This window comes from Podarcis liolepis (assembly GCF_965112155.1).
Source record: "Podarcis liolepis genome assembly, chromosome: 5".
In the NCBI taxonomy this organism is placed as follows: Eukaryota; Metazoa; Chordata; class Lepidosauria; order Squamata; family Lacertidae; genus Podarcis; species Podarcis liolepis.
In genome coordinates, this window is record NC_139556.1 from 50,553,567 (window position 1) to 50,578,532 (window position 24,966).

Here is a 24,966-nt window from a genome sequence, read left to right on the forward strand (position 1 = left end):
AACCTTAAGGAGATACACACTCATACCCCGCCACCAAAAAGAGAAAAACAAATTAGCTCAATGAGGACTGAGCTTGCGCAGTGGGTTTGGTATGCTGACTGACTGTTGGGGATAAGAAATTAAGAAGGGGAAATAGAAGAGAATAGCAGGAATCCTGAACAGGAAGCACTCTACACGACCACATTTTGTTTCGGGTCTCATGTGCTGCAGTAGAGCCGCATTTTGGAGCCGAGGTTTTCAGCACACTTGATCATTTGAGGACTTGATAAGATTTCCCACATTCAAAAGTCCAATTTAAGCCCTTGCTCCACTCTGATCATCTTACCAATACTACCACAACAGAAGATTAAGCTTTCCTCTAGTCACTGATGTGAGTTTTACTGTCATGAGTTGGGCAAAAGCGATCGACGTAGTAAACGGCAGCGAACAGACAATGGTAACACCATGGTCCATTAATTAAAATAATCAGTTTGAGACTACTTGAAATTGTTGGCAGAAACTTGAATGCACCTATTGTTGCACTGCTAGATCATTATACTGACTTCCAATACAGCGTTCCTCTCTTGGAGGAAAATGGTACCAATTGCAGTATTTTTTATTAATACAGACTGCTTACCATCTCCTGTCTGTTTTGTGGATTGACATTTATTTTTAGCCTGGTGGAAACCACACCCGTGAAATATCACTTTCAGAGTAATACTAAAACAGAAAGGTGCTCTTTTTAGATGCTATTTCCGCTTCAAAAACCTGTAGTGCCAATCGGATGCTATTGGCAATCTGCTTCTCCCATGGAGGGAGAGAACTATATGGTCCAAAAGCAGAAGCATATGGTCCAAAAGCAGCAGCAGCAGCAGCAGCAGCAGCAGCTGCTGTGTTTATCGCACCTTTCTTCTTCCTCAACCCTCCTCTTCCCTCCCCACAAGGCCAGAATGACATCGCACAGCTTCTGTTTCAGGCAGGCTAGAGCTTTGAAGAGGAGTACTCCCATACTGGAATCAATGTGGGTCAGATGAATTAGTGACATTGGATGTGCTGAGAGGCATTATTGATACTAAGACACAGGATAGAAATATGCCTTGAAATAAGTCTTGAATATAAGGATCAACAGCAAGTATTAATAAAAAGGACCTTTTTAAAAAATAGGAGCACTGGTTTAAAGGGGCAACGTGGCAATATTTTCTTCCACAACTTGCTTTACAAATGGTGGGGGGAGAGGAAATCCACAACCAAAAAAAGGCCTTCTCAAAAAAAGATTTTTAAATAAAATTTGCCTCATATCTATAAATGCAAATTTAGACAGAATGTGGCGTTTGCCCACTCATTATGGAGATGTACTGGGGGAGAGAGAGAAAGGGTTAATAGGCTGACCAATAAGAAAGCCCAGGGGCGGAGTCTAACTGTGTTTAAGGCTCTACACAGTGGTTTTGGCAGTTAGTTCGGTTGGTTTCTTGTGGGTGGGAGGCATAGGAGTCAGAGTGAGTTAGAGACAGGGGAGACAGAGAGAGTGAATCGGCTTACAGTGTTTCAAAGTATTTAAAACTTGTTTGCGTTCACAATAAACTGGAATCTTTGTTAATACGTTACAACCTGACTGAGTCTGAATATATTACCAGGGAAACCTGGTTGGTGGCAGTGGAAAGGATAAGCCGTGGTGGTGAAGGGTCAATAGCCCGTGGAACGACCAGGGGCTTTGTGAGAACGCCACACAGAATTATTATAATTTAAACAGAAATACGTCTCCTTATACTGAATAAGACCATGACTAGGTGTCAGGGATGGGACTGAGGAGGAATGGTGGGGACTGCCCCCCATCTCCTGCACTTCTCAGAGAAGAGGGAGACAGTATAGATTTACAACGATGGTTTGCAGAAGGTCATAGTTCAGAGGCTGCAGAGGGGAGAAGCTGGGAAATATTGGGAGAGGAGCAGGAGGAAGAAGAAGAACCAGGGGAGAAACAACTGAAAGACTCAGTGTCTTTAGAAAGCATTCCAGATTCCCACTGCACACCCGTCCCAGGACCCAGCAGTAACCCTGCCGAGCTGTATTTTTATCAGTGAGAACTAATAGGAAACAAATGGCCAATGACCGATAAAATTAGGCTATTCTGCTTCTGAGGAAAAGGAAAAGGATTACAAACTAATCGGGCAGCCAAGGAGGTGGTTCCCTGAAATAACATGCTGATGATCATAAGCTTGGAGGCAAAGCAAGGATGGAACAAAAATTCAAACAGGTTGGAGTTACGATGGTTGTTTTGAAATCACAATGCAATGTAATGCTGCAGGATAAGCAGCAACTGTGAAATACACACACACACACACACACACACACACACACACACACACACACCAGTAAGGTTCCCACTTCTTCCAATGTTTTCCACACCAAAGGCTGAACAGTACCACCAAGGATATGGAGTTAAGGAAGGTTCTTACAAGCAGCCCTGTAAGAACCATGTAAACGATCACTCTATTAAATACATATATCTGTTTTTTCCTTCTTTAAAGATCCCAAGTCAGCTGACAAGAGACTATTATATATACACTGAAGCAGAGCGGACAGTGAAATAAGTAGCAGCAAGGTTTGTCATGGTATTTGGAGGCCTCAGAGAGGGGAAGGGAGGGAAGGAATGTTCATCTTATTCAGACAAAGGCAAACTCGGCCCTCCAGATGTTTTGGGACTACAACTCCCTTCATCCCTGACCACTGGCCCTGTTAGCTAGGAATGATGGGAGTTGTAGTCCCAAAACATCTGGAGGGCCGAGTTTGCCTATGCCTGATCTTATTTATAGTAAATAATATCCTTATTGTGAAGGTGTTCCTTAAGTGTAGGAAGAACACAGCACTGTGGATCCAAGCAGCAGTTTTCCAGCTGTTTTATCCACAGAGTGTTTGTCTTAATGGTACTTAACAGTTACAGAGCACTTCACATTTTATTGCATACTAAACATTAATTAATTCTCATGGCACTTGTGAGCAACAAGCAATTACTATTGTGGTTCCATAATCATTAATCAAAGATTGTCGCAATGGTCTTATATATGCATAACCTGATGAATTTCCCATGGCATGGTACAAACATGTTTACTCAAAAGTAAGTCCCATTTATTTCAATATGATTTACTTCCAAATAGGACTGTGATCTTTGATTAGCACACCATAGTGTTGTGGCTGAAGAACAGTAGCTGGCAAGAATATTCGAGTCAACCCATTAAGCTCCATCCATTTGTCCCTCATTCAGCAGGGCTATGGGAACCTGCGGATAATTATCACTATCCTCAGATCTCTTTTAGCATTTCCTTGACCCCTGGCAAAAAGATTGACCCATGGCAATTTTGCCAATAATGTACAGCAGATGCAAATAGTGAAGGAAGAGCTAAATAATTCCCTTGCTGTTCCTTCATAGTTCCAATTTTACACATTGATTACCTCTGCACACTTACTTTAAACCAAGTCATTCACCATGTTTTTGAAGAAGGCTCCCCATTGCTGCCTAAAATGTGAATTTCCACCTCCCAAATAGCTCAGAGGAATGAAGAATGGAGGGTAACCTGCTCACTCACCCATCTGGTCTACTCTAACTTGTGGAAAAAATGGACCAGCTTTTCTTACTGTCCCAGTGGCGTAGCGTGGGTTGTCAGCACCCGGGGCAAGGCAAGTAATTTGCGCCCCCTAACCTGTGGATTTGTGCCCCCTAACCCCGAGATGTTGCGCCCGGTGCGGCTGGCCCCCCCTGCACCCCCCACACTACGCCACTGTACTGTCCCACCAGTGCTTTGCCAATTGCACTGACTCCCATTCTGTTTCCAGGTTTGAATCACAGTGCTGATTTTGACCTTCTGAGGTGGCTTTGGACCAGAACATGTGAAAGATCACTTGTCCATACCCTCCAACATGCCCCAGAGCAAAACCGGGACGTGTGTCTTTTGGGGCCATGATGTCAAGGGAGCCAGGTAACTTGCATGAGAGCATGGCAAAAATGGGATGTCTTGCTTAAATTGGGACAGTTGAAAGGTATGCTTGTCTCCACATGTGCTTGTCTATACATTAAAATCCCCATCAGAGACCCTCATTCAGGTTCATCCACCATCTGTGGTACTGTGCCCAGCAACCAGGTAAAGGGGTCTTCTCAGTGAAGGCAATGGGGACAGAGTGCTATACTAAATGCCAGGGGGAACCACAGATGCAACTGTTTCTAGCATGTTTCACAAGAGCAATGTCTCAGCACTTCTAAAGGACCCTTGCACAGAAGGGCCGAAGATGGCCTGTTACGACATTTCAATCTAATGAGATATTTCACAACCTAAATTGCAGCCACAGTGACACATGCTTAAAAAGAGCACTCTCCCTTTGATGCCCTGATGTTTCGGAGCCTTAGTAGTTTCCACATCTGCTTGTGTGTGTTTTTAGAAAAGAGCTGAATGGAAAAACTCATTGTGAACAAGCAACTGTAGAGGGAAAGGCAGCCTGGCGATTAAGCACACAATGCAAGTGCATTAGGTCCACTGCCAAGAGAAGCTTTGAGGTCTCACCAACAAGAACAGCCTGTCCTGGGAATAGCTCCGTTTTCCTTTACTTTCTCCTAATCCCTGACCCATGAAGCTTCTCCCCTGCAACGCAGAAGCAGCAGGGGAGGCAAGGCAAGGATGGCCGTAAGGAATTAGCAGGGCAGGGGCATTTTAGGAGTGGCTGTAAAGACGGCTAAACAGGAATGAGAACTGCAGGGGAGTGGATCGGCTATTTCTCCCCAAGCAAGACTGGCAAGCAGGATCCATAATTCATAACCTATATGGATCAGCCTATTTCTGTCTGCACTACATTTGTATGTGTTCATCTGTCAAGTGCGGACTTGAGCTAAGGACTACTTTGGCAGCTGCCCTGCAGCTTGAGAATCTGTCCTGCTTATCATCTCTTGGCGAACACACCATTTACAAGCTCATCAGACAAAATAAGCCCTCGTGCAAGGGTTTTATTGTTTCGTTTTAAGGAGAGGATTTGCTGGGGACATCCTTTTTGACATGACCAAGCTTCCAGGTAAACCACCTCCCCAATATTCCTTCATGCCCTCCACTAAAACAGAGCACCTGGGCTCTGCTTTGCTTTCCACAAAGCATAGTGCAATCACTTCTCCAAAACATCTTCATACCATTAGATAACCACAACAGGATTGTGAAGCACTGCATATTCTCCTGTCTTTCCATCAGGACACACTAATGTGCTATGAGTGAGCTGCGGGTGTATGCCAAGGCAAATTAAGTGGATGGGAACATAGGAAGCTGACTTAAAGCAAGTTAGACTGTTGGAGCATCTAGGGCTGTCCACTCTCACTGGCGGTGCCTGTGCAAGCTCTCTAGAAGAGGCCCCTCCCACTACCTGCTCTATCCTGATTTTAATGGGTGATGCCAGGAATTGAACCCAGTATCTTCTGCATGCATGACATGTGCTTCATCCCAAAAAACTGAACCCCCCCATCCCAAGTACCCATTAATCCCCAAGTCCTCAGCCACCAAGGTTGCTGCCTTGTTGTGTCTGCATGATTCATCGTTTTCACCTTCCAGTCCCCTGTTGTTGGATGTTGCCAACTCTGCTAGGTCTCTGCAGTGGATGTGGGTGGATCACTCCATCACTTCCAGTGCAGAGAGACAGCATAATTAGCCGCAGTTAGGAGACTCTACCTGTTGCTTCTTTGGATGAGTCACAAGGAGAACAATGCTTCAGGCAGAAACAGAGGAGGTTAGTTTCCTCCAAGGTTTGATTGTTCTGCTGCGGGTCTCTAGGGCAACGTGTATGTTGTGGGGTTTCAACGGAGGGAGCTGCTATAATTCAAAGGAGCAACCATTTTCTTGGTTTTATTTCAGCTACGGACATTGGTGACCTCAAAACTAGATTACTGTAATGTGCTGTACGTGGGACTGCCCTTGTATCTGGTCTGCAAGCAGCTAATGCAGAATACATTGGGTCAGCTGCTCAGAAAAGCATGTTACTAGCAGCATGTTACTCTGCTTAGATGGCAGCTGCTTAGAGAGCTCCGCCGGTTACCAATTTGCTACCGGACCAGGTTCCAGGTTCTTGTATTAATCCGCAATGCCCTAAACAATTTGGGCTCTAAGTACTTCAATGGTCTTTTGATGGGGAACTTTGGGCAGTCCCACAAGCCCCTGAAGTTTGGCCGGCCTTTACCAGGGACCAAACCTTTAGTCTGGCAGGCCCTGCCCTGTGGAACTCTTTGCCAACAGAGATTGGGCAGGTGTAAACCCTGCTCCATTTCAGATGTCTCTTAAAAACTGTATTCTTCAGATAGTCCTTTCAGACCTGAGATCCTTTGCCAATCAGTTTTTACTGGCATGTTTGATGCTCTTAATGTAACATCGTGTTTTGAGGTTGTAGACTGCCCTGCTATATTTTATATGAAAGTGCAATTTATAAATATTTAAATAAATCAATACATTTTCCAACCCGATAATGAGCTCTGCTTTGCTTGCGAAAGCTAATAAAAGCCACAACCATCAATGTGGAAGAGGCTGAAGGCATTCCAGACCCCAATATCTATTGCACCCATTGGTGTGCTTAGAATACCAGAATTCCTGTTCCAGTTAACCCCAAACAAGCATGCATGGATCCAGTAAATTAGAACCTTGCAAATATGCGCAGCAAAAATGTTTCCTTCTCAGAAAAGTTTCCATGAAGCAAAAAGCAGTTAAAAATAGCTAGCAAGAATAGCATCTGCATCAACATTAGGGTATAAATAACAAAGTCCATCACGTACTCATGCATTAACGAATAATCTAATCAGCTGAAAAACTCAGAAATAAGGTTCTCCCCCTTGCCCAGTATTTATGATGTTGAGGGTCATGACTCTTTATGGATAGGCCTTTTGAGCTAAGTCACACATCGAATGTGGAACTGGTGCTGAGACAAAGCTTCATTGGTCAATGCTGGCAGACATCCAACTAGACCAAAGATTAAGTTACCAATCATTCCATAGTTATGGAACAAAATAGACAATAACTGCAAGGACGTTCTGCACATTTGTGGCGGGGGGATTTGTATTTCATGACTGAAAGCATTAAAAAAAAAAAGAATAAAAATGGATATTATACCTGCAGAACAAAAGATACTGGGAGTAAAATTATTGGGTGCACAAGCATTAATTGCTAGCTATTTTCAAAGAGTCTTCAAAATCCTCTCTGAATTCCACATACCCCACCACCACCAATAGTACAGTTTTTCTACTTCTTCAGCCTTCTGTAAGACAGCTTTTGATGTGGCCATCCATCTTTTTAGCTTGATCGGATTTCAGAATAATTAGGAATGTTGCACAACTGTGAAAAGCCCTCCAAAGAAGACAGCAATAGGCAGGGTTACCAAACCATTCAGATCACAGGAAGGAACCTTTGTTTCCAGCATTTAAAATGTCCACGATTGAAACAACAGTCACTTTGGGTCTTGTGAGACTTTGGACCAAGTCTCTGCTTAACCAGGGTAGCCACTTGGCTGTGCAAAAGGTCTTTCCAGAATTGGTAATATTCATATTTGCCTCCCACTCTTCAAAAGGGTTTGACAGGTCTTGGTTCTGACTGAGACTGTAGCCCTCTAGTTGACATCATGCAGGGTAGGAAAGTAGGGGTGTGGTTTGCTCATCCCACCTCCACCATTGGGCCTTGTGCTGGCCCCTCCCCAACATCAGTCGTGGATCTTGGAGCATGTTGGCAATAAGGCAGCCTGCCATAAGGACACAGGCTGTCTCTGGGAGCTGAAACCCTCGGGTATTTGGTAGGCTGCCCTGCTGCAGACGTCCAAATGCATGGACAGCAATGGACTGGGGTGGGCACAGAATGAACATCTGCAGCCCCTGCCTCTGGGCCATGATGATAATTGCATGTTCTGAATGCCCAAAGAGAGCATGCAGAATTGGCTGTGTATGCTGCTCTTCACACCAAAATGCTGGCATTTCATTTAAAACATCCTACACAATACTCTGACCTCTCAGTTTTAGTAACCATCTGAAAAAAGAGAGGAATAAATTACTGATCTTCCTGTAAGGCTTTTTTCTTTTTTCTTTTCAAAGTATGATTTCATCACAAACTTTTCTAATGTTTATATTCTATATTTTCATGTTCAATTCAAGCGTATTTGGATATACAATTGCAAGTATGAAGGTTAGGCAGATGGTATAGTACATGTACGCTATACAGAGCAATTGACTATTTGAAAGATACTTCCATTCATTTAAATGGTTTCAAGCGTAATACATTCTATAAATAACTTTCCAGATCTCAGATGTTTGATTTGAACACAACTTGACCTTTAGGGCTCAGATTTAAATGCCAAGGGTTATGAACACACTATGATTCAACTATTGACTGCTGTCTAGAGCTTTAATGCTGACAGATGTGCCTTTTAAAAAAACAAAACAAAACAGTAGGCTGGAATGAATGGAATGTTTCTGTACAATTCTCAATTGCAAAAAGAGAGAACATTTTCACTGAAATAGAAAGTGGACGCATCCTTTTAAAGGTTGCTGATAGAACTAATTAGCTGATGTCTCTAGCCAAAAAAGAAAAAGGATGTTTTAATCCTCCTGTCCATTTAATTTTGACCTTCTCATCAAGCAGTCAGATATACGCACAACGTAAGCTTTAGTATGATTTCCACCGAGAAAATCAACCATATCATTAATTTAAGAAAAATCCCCCTTCCTCAGTCTAAAAATAAAACTCCCTTGAGAAGCTCAATTGATACTCCAAACTTCTCTTATCCCTGAAAGTCTGTATCTCTTGCTGACGTCAATAGGAGCTCTGCACACGTAGTGAGATTGGCATATCAGAAACGAGATCTGCCATGTGGATCCAAGGGGGGAATTTGCTCTAGGAATTTACAAGCCTCTGGAAGGTTAGCTGATTTAGCTATCTCCTGATTAATTCAGAAAGAAATATTACACAAACATGACTGCTGGCTCCTGCCTATCTGAGGTGTGCAGCAATGTCCTGCTATTAAAGATTTCCATTTATTTTGTAAGAGAAAGCACCTCTTTAAGAACTTATTAAATCTTTGTTCGCGTACCTGATCCACAACACCACTGAGATTTATTTTTTAAAAAAACACCTAACATCAGAACGCTATTACTGGGTCTGGCCAATTTGGCCCTGACACAGTCTCCTTCTGGAACCTTGAAAAGCTTTCCACACTATCAGATGGAGACAGACAATTGTGTGGTTCCCCCTCACCCAAAGTCAAAGCTTGTATGATAAAAAAACATTATTTCCAGTGAAAAAAAGAACCATTATTGCTGATAGGGTACTTGTTTCTTTTGACCGAGAATGCAGGTTATGACCTACAAATCTACCATCTCATTTTGCTTAACCTGACACACATTCTAGCATTATTATCAAAGTATAGGTAAAGTTAAAGGGACCCCTGACCGTTAAGTCCAGTCGCGGACGACTCTGGGGTTGCGGCACTCATCTCGCTGTACTGGCTGAGGGAGCCGGCATTTGTCTGCAGACAGTTTTTCCAGGTCATGCGGCCAGCATGACTAAGCCACTTCCGGCAAACCAGAGCAGCGCACGGAAACGCTGTTTACCTTCCCGCCAGAGAAGTACCTATTTATCTACTTGCACTTTGACGTGCTTTCGAACTGCTAGGTTGGCAGGAGCTGGGACCGAACAACGGGAGCTCACTCCGTCGCGGGGATTCGAACCGCCAACCTTCTGATCAGCAAGCCCTAGGCTCTGTAGTTTAGACCACAGCGCCACTGGCCACTAAAACAGGGGCTCTATCCCCATGCTGTGAGGGTAATATCTGAAACCCTGAGGTTAAGCAAAAGGAGTTCTTCCCAAGCTAGCAACCTTTCTCCTAGAAAAGTGGGGCACCACAGGTGTTGTATCTGGTATTATCCACACCATACAATAAGATGCTGTGAGAAGTGTTGTATCACACCATTAAGCAAACATCATGTAAAAGTTGGTTCATAAATAAAAAATATTCGCCCGGTATGGAGAGATCCTTTCGGAGCTCTTCACAGTCCCTTTTTACCATCTTAAATCATTTAGTGCCATCTGCAAAATAGACTACCGTATTTTTCGCCCCACAGGGCACACCGGCCCATTGGGCGCACCTAGTTGGGGGGGGGAATAAAGGGGAAAAAATTATTTCCCCCCCCCCAGGCGTGGGGCTGGGGCAGGGGAAGCCCGAGCTTCCCCTGACTCCAGCCCCCTGAACAGGCTGCTGTCCGCAAGCCTAGGGAGCCCGGCGGGAAGTCGCGCCGATCTCCCCAGGTTTGCGGAGAGCTGCCCAAAGCCTGGAGCGCGCTTCTCAGCGCGTCCCGGGCTTCAGGATGAAGGCAGCTCTCCAGAAGCCCTGGGAGACCGGCGCGAAGTCGCACCGGGCTCCCACGGCTTGCGGAGAGCTTCTGGAAGCCTGGAGAGCAAGAGGGGTCGGTGTGCACCGACCCCTCTCGCTCTCCAGGCTTCAGCAAAACCTGCATTCGCCCCATAGGATGCACAAACATTTCCCCTTCATTTTTGGAGGGGAAAGAGTGCGTCCTATAGGGCGAAAAATACGGTGCCTCACAAGCTGCTCCAGCCAAGGCAAAGGTTTCAGCAAGTATGGGAAGGCTGACAAAGACTGCGAAAACCATGCTACAGAATGGAAAAGGGAACCCGTGGCTCTCCACATGCTGTTTGGACTTATATATATAATTCCTGACCATTAGGCATGCTGGCTGAGGCTGATGGGAGTTGGAGTCCAGCAATATGGAGAGGGTCACAGCTTCCACATCCCCGGTTTAAAAGATGGAGCTTTATCCTCCTTCATCAAGTTGACTTTGAACACAAACCGAGGTCAGCCAGAGCTATTAGCCAACAAGCCAACGTTACGCAGGTGTTTTGAATGGAAATTTCCTGAACAATAGATTGACTATTGTGCTGCCTGTGTCATTCTGAGCTGCATTCAGGTACTAGACTGGCAAGCCAAAAGAACACTGGCCATTTTTGGACACAACAATACAGATGGCAACTTCTTGCGAGGCTCTTCTGCTTCAAAGCCAGAGATTGTTATTAAGTTAAACTGAACTCATTCATCAAAAAAGGGTATATGTTGGAGGGGAGAGGGGGGAAATGGTCAAGAGAGGTGTATAAGAAAGAAGAAAAGCACGGAAACCCATATTCACCTTGTTTTGTAGAGATTTCAGGCAATTGATCTCGGTCTCAGTGGCAGAGGAAATAAGCTATTAAATTCAGCGCTGCCCAAAGCTTCCTTAAGGCCTGTGTCTGTGGTTTTTGTCAATGACAGGGCTTTTGTATGGTTGGGATGCCCTTGGAAAGCTTCTGCAGCAGAGACTGCAGCCAGTTAAAGGAATGCACCAGTGAACCACTAATCCTCACAGACCAAGAAATTCCTCCCAAACCCACATGGATTAGCAGCGATAACATCTCTTGCCATCATATTAAACACCGAAAGAAAATAAACACAGACAGTTCTAATATTTAAGAATTCAAGGCCAGGCTCCATCTGCTGGAATGGCTTTCCCCACACACAAAGCTGACCTAAAAGCTTAAAAAAATAATAAAAAAATCATTGCACATTAGCATCATGCAATGTGCTATTTAGATCAATAGAATAAAATGCATGCTCTGTCTAAGAAGCCCAAAATGTAGACCATTACTTGTCAAACTCTCAGTTAACCCCTTTTGACATTGATTTGTCTAATCTAACAACTCGTCCACACGGCAGGGGATTTGCGTGTTTGTTTCTCGGTGTTCTGTGCTGCACACTCATTTGGTTTCACACAGGGGGTTGCCTTTTCCTGCTACACCACGAGAGTGCGCATGGCCAGCATCTGTTGGCAAATACACAGCACAAGGGAAGCTTAGTAACACTAAAGAACCCATCCTCTACCATGTATGGTTCTCTGCTATTACTGTCTTATCAATGGACTCTAAATATGGTTTAGATACAAAGGGTTCCTGGAAACAGCTGGGAAAATATCAGCAGAAGGACCCTTCACATGGTACATGGAATGTATCTTGAAGGGAATAGAATGATACCTCCTGGCCTCAGCCCTCATAGATGTTTGACACAACCTGCGAAAGAGCCTATAACTATGCAGTTGGATGGCAGTCTATGTAGTATATGCATAGAAAGCATAGTTTCTGAGGGCATGGAGGCACATATTCAAGGGTCCCTGATCAACATGTACAGAATTGTCACATGTAGGCTTTTCCACAGATTTTGCCAAGTGTTTGTAGGCATGGGGAGAGGACGACCTTCTTCACATGCATTCACTGCAATGTGTGACTAATTCTCAAAAGAAGAGAAGAGCGAAAAGCAAGGATGATAGAGCAAGGATGCAAGTGGACACAACTGCATACACATTTGGGGCATTCATTCCACACTATTAGTTAATAAGAGCCCTTGTTGCAACTTCTGTAAGCCAGCATATCAGAATACCTATGGTGCAGGGTCAGGATAGTATACAATGTTGTTCGTCATCATACTTTTGGACTAGGATGAGGGAGACCCAAATCCCCATTCAGCCATGAAGCTCACCAGGTGAACTTGAGACTCACTCTCAGGCTATGTTACCTCTTGGGCAACTTGGGCATTACTCCTGAAACATTAGAGGCTGTCTTTTACTAGGTCAGACTATTTGTCCTTCTAGACCAGGGGTCGGCAACCTAATGCCCACAGGGGTAGTTTAGCCGGCTCACAAGCCGCCCCCGAACCAAGCCACCCGCTCGGCGAGTCCTTGCGTGCTGTGCTAAACCGGCTCAGCGCAGCGCAGGAACTTGCTTCCGCGGTGCCGGAAATAACGTCTGCGCAAACGCAGATGCCAGAAATCGCAGGCACGATCCGGCCCACGGAGAGATCTCTGCTGGAGTGAACCAGCCCAGGCGAGGTAAACTTTGCCGACCCCTGTTCTAGACCAATACTGTCTACCCTGACTAACAATGGATTTCCGAGATCTCAAGCAGGGAGAGGCCTTCTCAAAGAAAGAAGAGACCACCTCATTCCTATTTCCTTGCCTGCAGAGGCACCGGGTTGCTCCCAAGATTGAGGGGGCCCACCGTGCGCCACACACATGTGGCATCATGCACGCAACACGTGTCACAACACTGCATCCTCTGGAGGAGGGCAAGCGTTCTGGATCATGAAGTGGTTTTCCATAATCTAATCAGTTCATATAAAATTTTCCAAACCACATTTCATTAGCTGGATGCAAGCAACTCTTATTTCTAAAAGTCATCATCATTATTTATTAAATTTCTATACTGAAGATCGCAGGGCAGTTTACGATGAGGCCAGAGAAGAGTCTGCAACAGATGTTCTTAAGGAACTCAGAAGATGTTGGTTGGGGGGCAGTGGGTGGGTGAGGGAGAATAATCATGATTTACCTTTCAACACTTCTGAATTATAGTTGAGTTCAAAGAGATAAATCACAAGCTACACCTTTTTTCCCAAGACCTGAGATATATGGCTGAATCTCCCAAGTGGGAAGTATTTCCACAGCAAGCAGACGTCACGAGCTGCTCCAGCAGAACTTGTTATTTGTTCCGATGCCCATCTGTTAAAATGGCAAGGTGCCCCTTCTGAAATTGGTTGGAGGCCTGCCCTTTGATGGAGAAGCTTTTTTGGTTAAACTGGCAGCTTCTTTGCATGAACAGAAGTGCTAAAAATGAAAGAGCTCCGTCTCTGTACAACTGCTGAATGAAGTGTGGCATTCTGGTTGAAATGCTTTTTTAAAAAAAATATATTAAACCATAACTTTCATTGAGAGGGAGGGAGGGAGAAAGGGTGGGCACAGCACCTAAAAGCCCAAGTGTGAAAGAAAGAACACCACCAGGTAAGAATAGACAACAGCCATCTTCAGGTGTACATTATCTGGGATAGCTTTAAAGAAGAAGTAGGAGCTGCAGGAATGACTGTACAACTCGAACTCCACTGCTGTTTCAGTTGACCTCCAAGAGTTGGAAGGGTAGTGTTAAATATTCAGTGTTTGCCTGAGCTTGAGTCTGGACTAAGGATTCTGAGCCCGTGTTCTGATTCGATACATGATATCCAATCACAGAACAATTCAGGATTTGGGCCTCTGCCATTGGCCCTTAAACTCTGAGCCATGATTCGCAGCTTGCAAGTTTAGATAGCCAATCACGTTGGGAGTGGGAGTGGCCCAGGCCTTCAGAAATGTATATAAGCAGTTGCTTTGCCCCTGCTGTCCAGTTCTGTTAGTTCAATAAAGGCTCTTGCTGTTATCACTGTGTCTTGCCTTGTGGGAACCCACCTACACTTCAGGAAGTGCCTGCAGTGGAGTGGAGAGCCTGCTCTACTCACTGAGACATTTAAGAACCCTGATTTTTCAGGGTTCTGAAAAACATACAGGAGGTGCCATTATACAACAGGTTCCCTGTTGCAGATGGTTCCTTTCCAACTGTTGGAAGTGACTAGCATGGTGATGTGAGGTGAAGATGGCACACACATCCCGGCATACACCCACCCACCCCTCACATGTTTATTTAAACCAATTAACAAATGATGGGAGACGACTCAGAAGACACAGATACGGACAGGTGTATGTAATGCAGACAGTGCTTGAGGTTAAGACAACTGAGGGCCTGTCCATACCTCAAGCTTAATGTGGATCGTGAACCCCTCCATGACACCTTTAATTCCCTCCCACAAAATTTTTTTCCTCCTTAAATCCCAAGATTCCCTGTGCAATCGCTGTAGCTCTCCTCTTCCATAGGGAATCTCTGGATTTGGGGAGGAGGAAGTGTGGGGCAGCAATAGTTGGAGAGGAAGGCGGAATAGAATAGAATAAAGGAGGTACAAGGGATTCACAATCCACATTAAGCCAAGGTATGAACGGACCCTTACAGAAGTTTGACAGGCCATGTTACTATGATCAGATTGCATAAACTAAAGGGGCTATGTACAGGATAGCCAAAAGGACAGAACTCAGCAGGACGTTGCCATGATTGGAGCAGAACTGTTTACAATATATTATTATGGCCAGTGCTTTTTTTTTCTGGGGGGGACGCAGGGATACGCATACCCTTAAATATTTTGTGAATCTAAGTTTGGCCTCACTGAGGGGCAATATTTCAATATGAGTAGGAAAATGAGAGTACCTCTAAACATTTTTTTTGGGGGGGGAGCACTGATTATGGCCATTCAATCTGAAAACCTCCAAGGAAGTGAAACCGTACTGTGTTTTTTCATTTTGGGGGAACAGTATTTTTACTGACTTCCAATTATCTTACTATTGTACTATATTGTTTTTTAAATGTATGCCACCTTGGTATATTTTTAAAAAATAAGCGAAAAGGGGGTCGCTAAGGGAAATGGAAAACAGTTAAATATATAGGATGTTTATTTTTTTTAAATCTTAAAACTTAGACTGGAATATGAAATATTTTAACATCACAGCAGTTAAATAAATTTAAAACTACAACCCTGGCTTAACAGGTTTAGGCAAATCATTGCAGCATTACCCTCAGTCGGAAACGTTTCCTGGTGGTGTTGAAATCCTACTATCAACTGAATGCAGAAAGTAGAAAATATTGCTCATGAATAGACAAATCATCAAAGGAAAGTATTCTCTGTAAATGCTCCAGCAATTTAAGAGAATCAACCTTCAGAAAATTGCCAGCTTTCAATGGTAGCTTCATGCATAGACAAATAGATAGTAGCCTGCAAAGTGGGGGCTTTAATGTGGGCATTTAAAAGACTGATTAGAGAAATCTCAGTTCAGCCAGAACAGTCACAGTTTTTATAATTGGGGAATTATTCTCCAATAAGTCTACTTTTGAGGTTGGAACTAGATTTCAGTCTCTCCCTTTTATTTGTACTATATGCTCTTCTCCTAGCAAAAGCTGAAGCCCAGCTACAAATCTCTCTCTGAGAGAAAAACGGTGTTATTTTGACGGGAAAATGGCATTGGGGGGAGATTAAATCCCTTGTGCCTTGTTCCCATCTAGACTGGACCCTCCCAGAGCTGCTTTTTGTGTAGTGGGTGGCCATGGTCACATTTTAGAACTAGCTTGTTTAATGTAAACATGCAGTTTTACTCTTTTTTATGGGGATATTGGAGAGGGAAGGGTAATGTTCTAGGGCTCGGCCCTGGTATTTAAAGATTATTAAGCTGCCCCATAACCAAAATTCTCTAGACAGTGTACATGACAATAGTTTAAAAAAAATATAAACAAAGTAAAAAATGTACTATAATCAGAGCTCTTTTTTCCAGCTGGAACTTGCCAGAACTGCTTTTTGGTATGGGAAGAGCATTCTGCACTCTCAAAGCATATGCTCCCATCCTTCAATCCTGCCATGACTGATCTTGGATGAAGCACTTGTTGCTGCTCCTTAGTGTTGCACAGCTCCAAAATGTGGCATGTGTCATCTAAATGCATACATTTATTGAAACTGGTTGACTGCTTTTCACTAAATATACATCCCAAAGCAGGGCACAATTCTGATTTTTAAAACCCCACCATCAAACCATCTATCAACAAGCAGTGAGACAGTAAATGAGCGCAACATGAATATACTGTACTGTATTTGACGTCTCTTGAAACATGTGCCTTGCCTCACGGTGGTTTTTTATTTTTTTATTTTTAATCACCTGGATCCACCTGCTCAGCTTTTGGGTTCTGCTCTGTGCTTGTGGGTTGTGTTGGCAAAAATTGGGACCAGCCAGATAGGCAGAAGGAAAGCTATACAGGAGATGTAAAAGCCAGGTTGCAAGGAGATTTCTAGGTTGCAGGGAGGGGCTGAAGATCTATCAAGTTTAGAAGCAGGGTACAATTTCACAAGGCTTGGGAAAAGCTTTGCCTCGGCCATTAAATAATACATTACTGCTTCATCCCCCCACCCACCTCAAATGATACCAGTTCATCAGTATTTCTCCCAGATGCAGGATTTTTAACTGCATCGCCCAGGCTTTTCAGGAGATACATTTGTCGTCTGTTTTCCTTCCCATAATCAGCAGGAATCCCACTTCAGTAATCAATGTTTTGAGCAACCATACATTTGTGTGCCCTAGGACTTGCAGAGTCCTTGGTGACCTTCCCAGTAGCATCAAACATGGAGCTACAGTGAGTCATCGCTGAAATGTACCTACTGTGCCTGCATTTTCCAAAAGCTAGTTAACAGTTTCATCTCACACACACCATCAGAAACTACGTTGACACAGTAAATGGTTGGAGCTGTCTACTCGGATTAGTGTCCACTAGAAAAAAATCCCACACTGTAAAAAAATAAATGGATGTAGGGTGTCATGTTTCTGAGCTTGAAATGTAAAAATTGTGGTAGCAGTACGGAAATCAGCAGAGGCCTGCTTTGGTTATGGAGCTCAGAGGGAGGCTGCTGTATTCTCAGAAGACCCCATTTCTAACTATGTAAGGCAAATACAGGGTGAAGTTTTGCACACTGAGGCTGTCCATAAAAGTTCTCCACAAACGTACGTTCTGCAGCAGTAGATAATGCATTTGCTGGTGGTAAATCAGCAGATGCATGCCAGATCATTTTGCTCTCTTTTTCAAGGCCCGTCAAGCATCCAGTGGACCTAAGAAATCTGACTCGTTGCCAAAAGCCATCGAATAAAGATTAGATGAGACACCATGTCTCATTCATATAATAGCAACTGACACATTGCCCTCTTGATGAAGACATGTGGGACATAAGAACCAGAATCCTATCCCTCAGACAAGCTTGCGTTACCTGGACTTACTTGCACCAAAGATGCCTCCTGTCTTTCACCTGCACTCTGCTTACACGCACAGTGTGGTCTGGACTATATATGTTCATGGCAGCGTGTATGTATGAGGGGCAGGGAAGACCCTTTGAGGCGAGTGGACATGCATGTACACAACTGGGCAGAACAGCCTCTTCACTCCTTTCAATTTCAATTAGATGTTGTGGATATATTCCTTGTACATATTCACAACAGCTCAAGAAGCACATCAATCAACCTCATGTGTGACCATCAAGGTATCATGTGGAAAATCATCTCCTGTGGAGCAATTTAACAGAAGGTAGGCAAAGAAAGAGGATCTACGTAAGACCATTGTGGCAAGGCAATGGTCACAATGACAGCAGGTTGCCCATTGGCTATTTACTTATGACTGAGTTCAGTGGAATTTGAATCCAGTAATCCTGCATTAATGGACCGAACTAGAGCAATGCTCTGAAATAAGGAGAATTGTCTTTTATCAGGGACAGACTTCCAGATCTTGCTGGACTGGAACTTCCTTGCAGGTTAGGCATCTCTGTTTTAAGAGACACCTGGACAGCCTGTTTGATATCAATGTGAAGATCGATTACAATAGCCAGTTAGAAAGATCCCAAATGAGTAGGCAAATAGTTCAAATGTTATATGCTTAGAATTACAGAGAAAGGAAGGTAGAGACTACTGGAGAATCACTGATCGAGAGGGGACATTTTGTGAAATTAAACCTGCCTACAGGCACCAGAAAAACCCTACAGGATACAAAATTTCCTCTTTGGCCTCAGTTTTATGCTTGGCTTCTCATTACAGAAAGCCCAAACGAAGAAAGCACAAGTATCAATACAGTTTCATGGTACCATTATGTTGTTGTTTAAAGGTAAAGGTAAAGGGACCCCTGACCGTTAGGTCCAGTCGCAGACGACTCTGGAGTTGCGGTGCTCATCTCGCTTTACTGACCGAGGGAGCCGGTGTACAGCTTCTGGGTCATGTGGCCAGCATGACTAAGCCGCTTCTGGCGAACCAGAGCAGCGCACAGAAACACCGTTTACCTTCCCGCCGGAGCGGTACCTATTTATCTACTTGCACTTTGACGTGCTTTTGAACTGCTAGGTTGGCAGGAGCAGGGACCAAGCAATGGGAACTCACCCCGTCGTGGGGATTCGAACTGCCGACCTTCTGATCGGCATGCTAGGCTCTGTGGTTTAACCCACATCGCCACCATGTCCCTATGTTGTTATTTAGTGTCCTCTAATAAAATCAGACATGATGGATTTTGTATGAGAACAACCTGTAGATGCAGACATGGGCCTAGCTCCTTTGGGTATACTTTGCTTATTATATAGAGGTGTCTGGGTTATTCTAGAAGCAACTTCTACAGACCCCGGCCAGACTATAAACCGTGACTATTTTGGAGATTCTCAATATGCTATTAGAGAATACTTTCTGGAGATGGAAGGACTGAAAGGCTATTTCTGGAATCATCTCATGGGCACAAGAGCTCATCTATGATTTGGACTGGCAGAGTGACACATCACTGCTGTTGTGATGGGCCTCTGGGGGGCAGACTGAAGAGCAATGGGATAACAACCCTAACATGCTATTTGGGCTTTTGGTTTGTTATTTTGCCCAAAGAATCCTGAAGTTATATAACAAAGCCTGAGGCGATTTAAATGTTTGGGGTTTGTTTGCTTTTTAAGGGTGGCGGTATAGTATTGATGTTCTATGTATTATTCCTTAAATATTGTTTTAAGATTAATAACAGGATTTGTTATATTGGGAGGTACACTGGGTACATTGGGAGGTCCCCAATTTCAGCTGTTTCAACATACTGTTCTGTGTAGTAAATACTAGCTTTCAAAGAGCTAGTAATCAACACACTTCAGAAATATTGAACACTGTGATAGATGCCAACCTTCAGGCTATATACCCGTGATAATTAATGACATACATGCAAGTCACCAAAGTGACACAATATATTACTTGCTTTTATTCTCATGCACCTAACCCAGCCTTCTCCATCCAGATGTTTGCAACTACAACTCCCATCATTCCTGACTTTTAGCTAGACTGGCTGGGGATGATGGGAGTTGGAGTTCAAAACATCTGGAGTGCACTTGTTTGCTTTTTAAGGGTGGCGGTATAGTATTGATGTTCTATGTATTATTCCTTAAATATTGTTTTAAGATTAATAACAGGATTTGTTATATTGGGAGGTACACTGGGTACATTGGGAGGTCCCCAATTTCAGCTGTTTCAACATACTGTTCTGTGTAGTAAATACTAGCTTTCAAAGAGCTAGTAATCAACACACTTCAGAAATATTGAACACTGTGATAGATGCCAACCTTCAGGCTATATACCCGTGATAATTAATGACATACATGCAAGTCACCAAAGTGACACAATATATTACTTGCTTTTATTCTCATGCACCTAACCCAGCCTTCTCCATCCAGATGTTTGCAACTACAACTCCCATCATTCCTGACTTTTAGCTAGACTGGCTGGGGATGATGGGAGTTGGAGTTCAAAACATCTGGAGTGCACTAGTTGGGAGAGGTTTGACTTGCAGTTATCTTTTTAAATAGAAAGATACAAGGAGGATAATGCAAAGTGCTTCACGGGAAGATTAATCCGACTGATCATCCTCTTCTGTTCCTTCTCAGGTACATGGCATAGAATTACATAGCAGGAAATAATTTCAAAGTTATTCCCACTTCAAATGAAAAATCAAAGCTATGCCTGGAATGTGTCTCTACGGAGGTCTACCACTCTCGTTTTATAAATGCACTGCTTGAGTATTAATTCTTGCTTTTACCATTAACTCACATTTTTCAGCTTCTTGAATGTCAAAGATGGAATGCAAATCCAAGAAGAGACGTTTTATCAAAATAAGTAGGATGGAAAAGTTTGCGTTGCTATCCTCTGCAGATGTACCAGGTGTGGCTCCCACGGAAGTCAATGGGACTTACTTCTAAATTCAAGTGCATAGTATTGAGTCATAAATGCACGAAAGCAAACACACCTATCAACCGTGCACTTAAAAAAAATCAGCCTGCTCCTCAATTGACATACATTTTGCAGCATTCCCACTGAAGATGGTTTGAGGACTCTGGCCTGTTTATTGAGAACTGCTATGCATCTGCTACAGAAGTAAGGGTTAAATGAGGACTGAAATGCTAGAAAACCTGCCAGACTTCTGAGACTGAAAACAATTCCAAACTGTTTAGAAAACAATATGTAGAATTTAGCAAATCTTGCAATACCAAAAACAAACAGCTCACCCAAACTCTTGTATTTCAAAGCACCTAAAAGCAATTTTTGATAGGTGAAATTTGCCAGGATTCAGAGATGTCTGAATGCAAAGGTTGTAGTCAGAGGCAGTCCTTTTTATACTTGTGAGAGTCAGAAATCTCTTATTACAAGGATTGTACACAGAAAGTAATAGCATTATAAAAAACAAAATTTCCTGTTGGTTGGTATAACCCCAGAAAGCATTAATAATAACTGTGGTATAAGGGATGAAGGTGTGGTTACCCAAATAGCCCACAAATACCAAGTTTAATTGGAAAATTTAAAAGGCAATCTGTGTATCCCAAGTTAAATAAACCCAAAGCTTGAGCAGTCGTGTTCTAGATATAGTTACTTAGTAAATTTAAGACAGCTGGGTATTTTTGTCCTATCTACTCTAGCGTTGTAGCTTAGAAATCCAACCCTTTCTAATCCTTAAGACTCGAAACACCAGTTTTTGCACTAACCATCTCTTCAAACATTTCAGGGCTTATTTGAGAAGGTCTACTCATGTGAGCAGCATAAAATGCAAAGAGAAAACTCAGAGGACAGTATTCAACCCAATTTTTGCACGACCGCAAGGATTAATGCTAGCGCAAGGGGATTCTCCTGCTTTCTTCCCACCTCATGTCCTCAAATCTGCTACAGAGGAAAACCCTCTAACAAATTTAGGAAGCATGTGGAGATAGTAGAAGGGGAAAACATTCCCTTGCGCTGACAGAACGTTGACCTTAGTGCTATGTCAGATACAACCTAGAGATTTCTATTTGAGTACTCCCAGTTCAGACAAGCACAGCAGCAATCTTCCACGAGTTTCATCCTCCAGTGTTGTGCTGCTTACACCAACGTAAGTCAGGTTTCACCAACCTGCTGCCTCCCCCCATGTGTTTTGGGCTACCACCTCCCAGCTAGCACAAGGTTGGCGAAGGATAACATAAGCAAATGGTTATATGTACAGTATAAGTGATCTGCCTTGAATTAACAGGCCTTTCCAGTTCATTCCTTTGCATGTCTACTTGGAAACACCAATAAGTTCAACAGGGCTTGCTGCCAGGTAAATGTGTGTAAGATTACAGCCCCGAAGGTACTGTGGATTTGCTGTCCTTGTGCAACAAAACCATTCTTGTAGCAGTGAGGTGTCCACATCATCAATTATGTGGAGATATGATATTTGCCCACTGTCTGTGGGTCTTTAATTTGGTGCTTAAACACACACAAACACATATACATGCAATATGTTCATATGGTAAATCATTTTGAGATGTGTAAGCTGGGATATTATTATTATTATTATTATTATTATTATTATTATTTAATTTATATATTGCCCTATACCCGGGGGTCTCAGAGCAGTTCACAGGATAAAATCAAGATATAAAACCACAAAATACCTAATACAAATAAAAACAGCAACCCAATAGCTCTCTTCCTGAAACAAAGTTCTTAACCCGAGGTACTATTTCTGGGTTAGCGGAGTCTGTAACCTGAAGCGTCTGTAACCTGAAGCATCTGTAACACGACTTACCGTTGTATTTATTAGGGCTCCCAAACATCAGTATATTGTTCTTGGAGCTTTGCAAAAATGAAATGTACCTCAAGCTGGATACATCTGTATCCAACACAAAGAAAAATGAAAAACTTTGCATTTGTTACTGAATAAACTTGATCTTCCAGAAGATAGGTAGGCTGTTTGTTATACAGTACAACAGTCATGGTGTCAAGTTATGTCCAACACTGAATAGGTTTTTAGAAAAGGACCAAGTTAAACCACACAATGGTTGTTAGCACTTCAACCATGGTAAGGTAGCCAATTATTCATCAACAAGAGAAGAAAGAGGACAAAGGGTGTATAAAATGTACACATGCAAATTCAAAAATAATTTCTGTATCTCACTACTGTGACCAGGTGACCTGTATGCTTGTTTAGTCTCCTGTCCATTTCAAGGGTCCCTGGCTTTCTCTCCTTATGGTTCTTTATCTTTAAACTTGACTTGGGCAGGACAGTCCTTCCAACAGAGGACTGTCCTCTGCAAAGTTGGGCACAAGAGCCTCCCCACCCCGGCCTCACAGAGAGGCTATTCTTTGGCCTGCTGCTTCATTGTATTAGCTCTAAAATGGCTCATTTTCCTTCTTCACAAAAGAATGTTAGGCCAGACTTTCATAAGCAGCAGTTACTGGCACCATGCAATGTTATTACTATGCAGCGGCCAAGGACAAGAGCCTGAATGTTTCTCATATAAAAGCCTTTATATTTGAGAGAAATATGTAATAAAACAACATTTAGCTAGGATGCTAGCCTTCCATGTCTGGTGGCAAGGCCAGAAGTGTTAGGTAGAGTTAACTTTGGCTCACATGTAACCTTCCCCCCCCCTTTCTTTCTCTCTCTCTTTACCATTTCCACTCCTGATCATTCTAAATGCACCGTTAAAATAGTTAATGCAATGCCTTTGCAAATGGAAACGGTTCCGTACTTCTTTAACTGCCGTGGCTGTGCTTTTACACATATGATTCACAAGTTTTTGTTTTAACAACTGTAGCAGGCTCTTGGCATACATTTTGTCTTGGCAAATATGTCATCCGTTATTTCTGGCAAGGCGCCCTTTTGCAGATAAATGAAAAATACTAACTGAACAAGACCTACCAAAGTTTTTGTGGGGTTTTTTTAAAGCAACAACTGAAACACGTCTCTCCCCCCCCCCCTTCATTTTGGCCATAGGTTGGGCCCGCAGTTAACTTAAGAGCAGACCTCCCTATCCAATAGTATGCCAAGACAAGCCTTCAACAAGGAGATCAGGAAATGGAGCAGAAGCCATCTCATTCCAAACACAAACCTCGCAGTTAATGGTGATTCTACTGGGCCCATATTAAGTGCAGAGGAAGGGAAGGAGCAAGAAAAGAAAAGAAAAATAGAGTGCATTGGCGGCAAAATTTGGGCTCCAGGTAAGTTCTAGTAAGTTGACTGAGATATCCATGTTACTTGTTTCTGGTTGACCAGAATTGTGGAGGAAATTTTTTTGTGGTGTGGGATAGCAGCCCTCTAAACCAGCGACATCTCTTCATAATCAAAAGGTAAATCATAAAATTTTATTATGCAGTAATTTTTCGGATCATTTGTAAGCACCCTGCTCTGCTGAGCTTCCAGACCGCCATCTGGATTACTTGTGGGGAACTGCTTTGTAAGTAATTGTGCCTTGCAGCTAGGGATAGAGACATCAGAGCTGTTAGCCTTTTCTTCATTGTTTCACTGTTAAATCTCAACTTCAAGCTGATTTTACCAAGTAAGGACAGAACAGTTCTGAGACACTAACCTTTTGTCTCATATTCTGCAACTAGCAGCCTAAAGATCAACAGCAGCAGTGGGGCTATATGTAGAAATATCATTATTAATAGTTCATACTGTTTGCAGATCAAATCAAATTTTACAAGGTATTTCTGAAACTTTATTGTTTTTCTATGGGAGCATTCTGAAACAAAGATACAGTTGTCAGCTGATGCATCTGATTAAGTGTAGCCAAAGTTCATACGATAGCAAATGGCTTTTTGTGTGTTTTGGGGGTCTCTGGTTGCCCCCTGTCTGGCACCAAGCACAGAGTTCCTCAGACCATCGAGGCTGGTAGAACCAACTGCAGCACATTTATAGTAGCTATAACAACTCAGCTTCTGTGGACAAAGGCCTGTCTAAATAAAATCATTTTCACCTGCTGAGAAGAGGTCATCAGAGAAGACAGACCTCCATTGTGAAGGAGATCCAGAGCAGCTACTGAGAAGGCTCTTTTCTAACTTCCTGCCAAATGTGCTTCTGGTGTAGGTCAGAAAAAAGAAGGGCCTCACCTCAAAGCCTCAAGACCTGGAATAGTATGATAATATATGGACTGCAAAGAAACCTGGTCCCAAATGTTGCAGCACTTTGAAAATCCTAATTCAGAGTAGTGCGGCCATGTTGGCTTGGGCTC

General features: G+C 43.1%; 1 protein-coding gene and 1 long non-coding RNA gene across 4 annotated transcripts in view; one reads left to right on the forward strand and one right to left on the reverse strand.

Moving 5' to 3' along the window:
• GRK5 (G protein-coupled receptor kinase 5) overlaps positions 1 to 24,966 on the reverse strand; it is a 168,313-nt gene that overhangs the window by 129,867 nt on the left and 13,480 nt on the right. The window lies entirely within an intron of this gene.
• LOC310707702 lies at positions 856 to 21,219 on the forward strand. 2 transcript variants are annotated; one of them, XR_014526670.1, is made up of 3 exons: positions 856 to 2,230; positions 3,808 to 3,950; positions 20,561 to 21,219. It is a non-coding gene; the product is annotated as an uncharacterized lncRNA (long non-coding RNA). The 2 variants fall into 2 exon arrangements; XR_014526671.1 differs by lacking the exon at positions 20,561 to 21,219 and adding an exon at positions 4,408 to 6,398.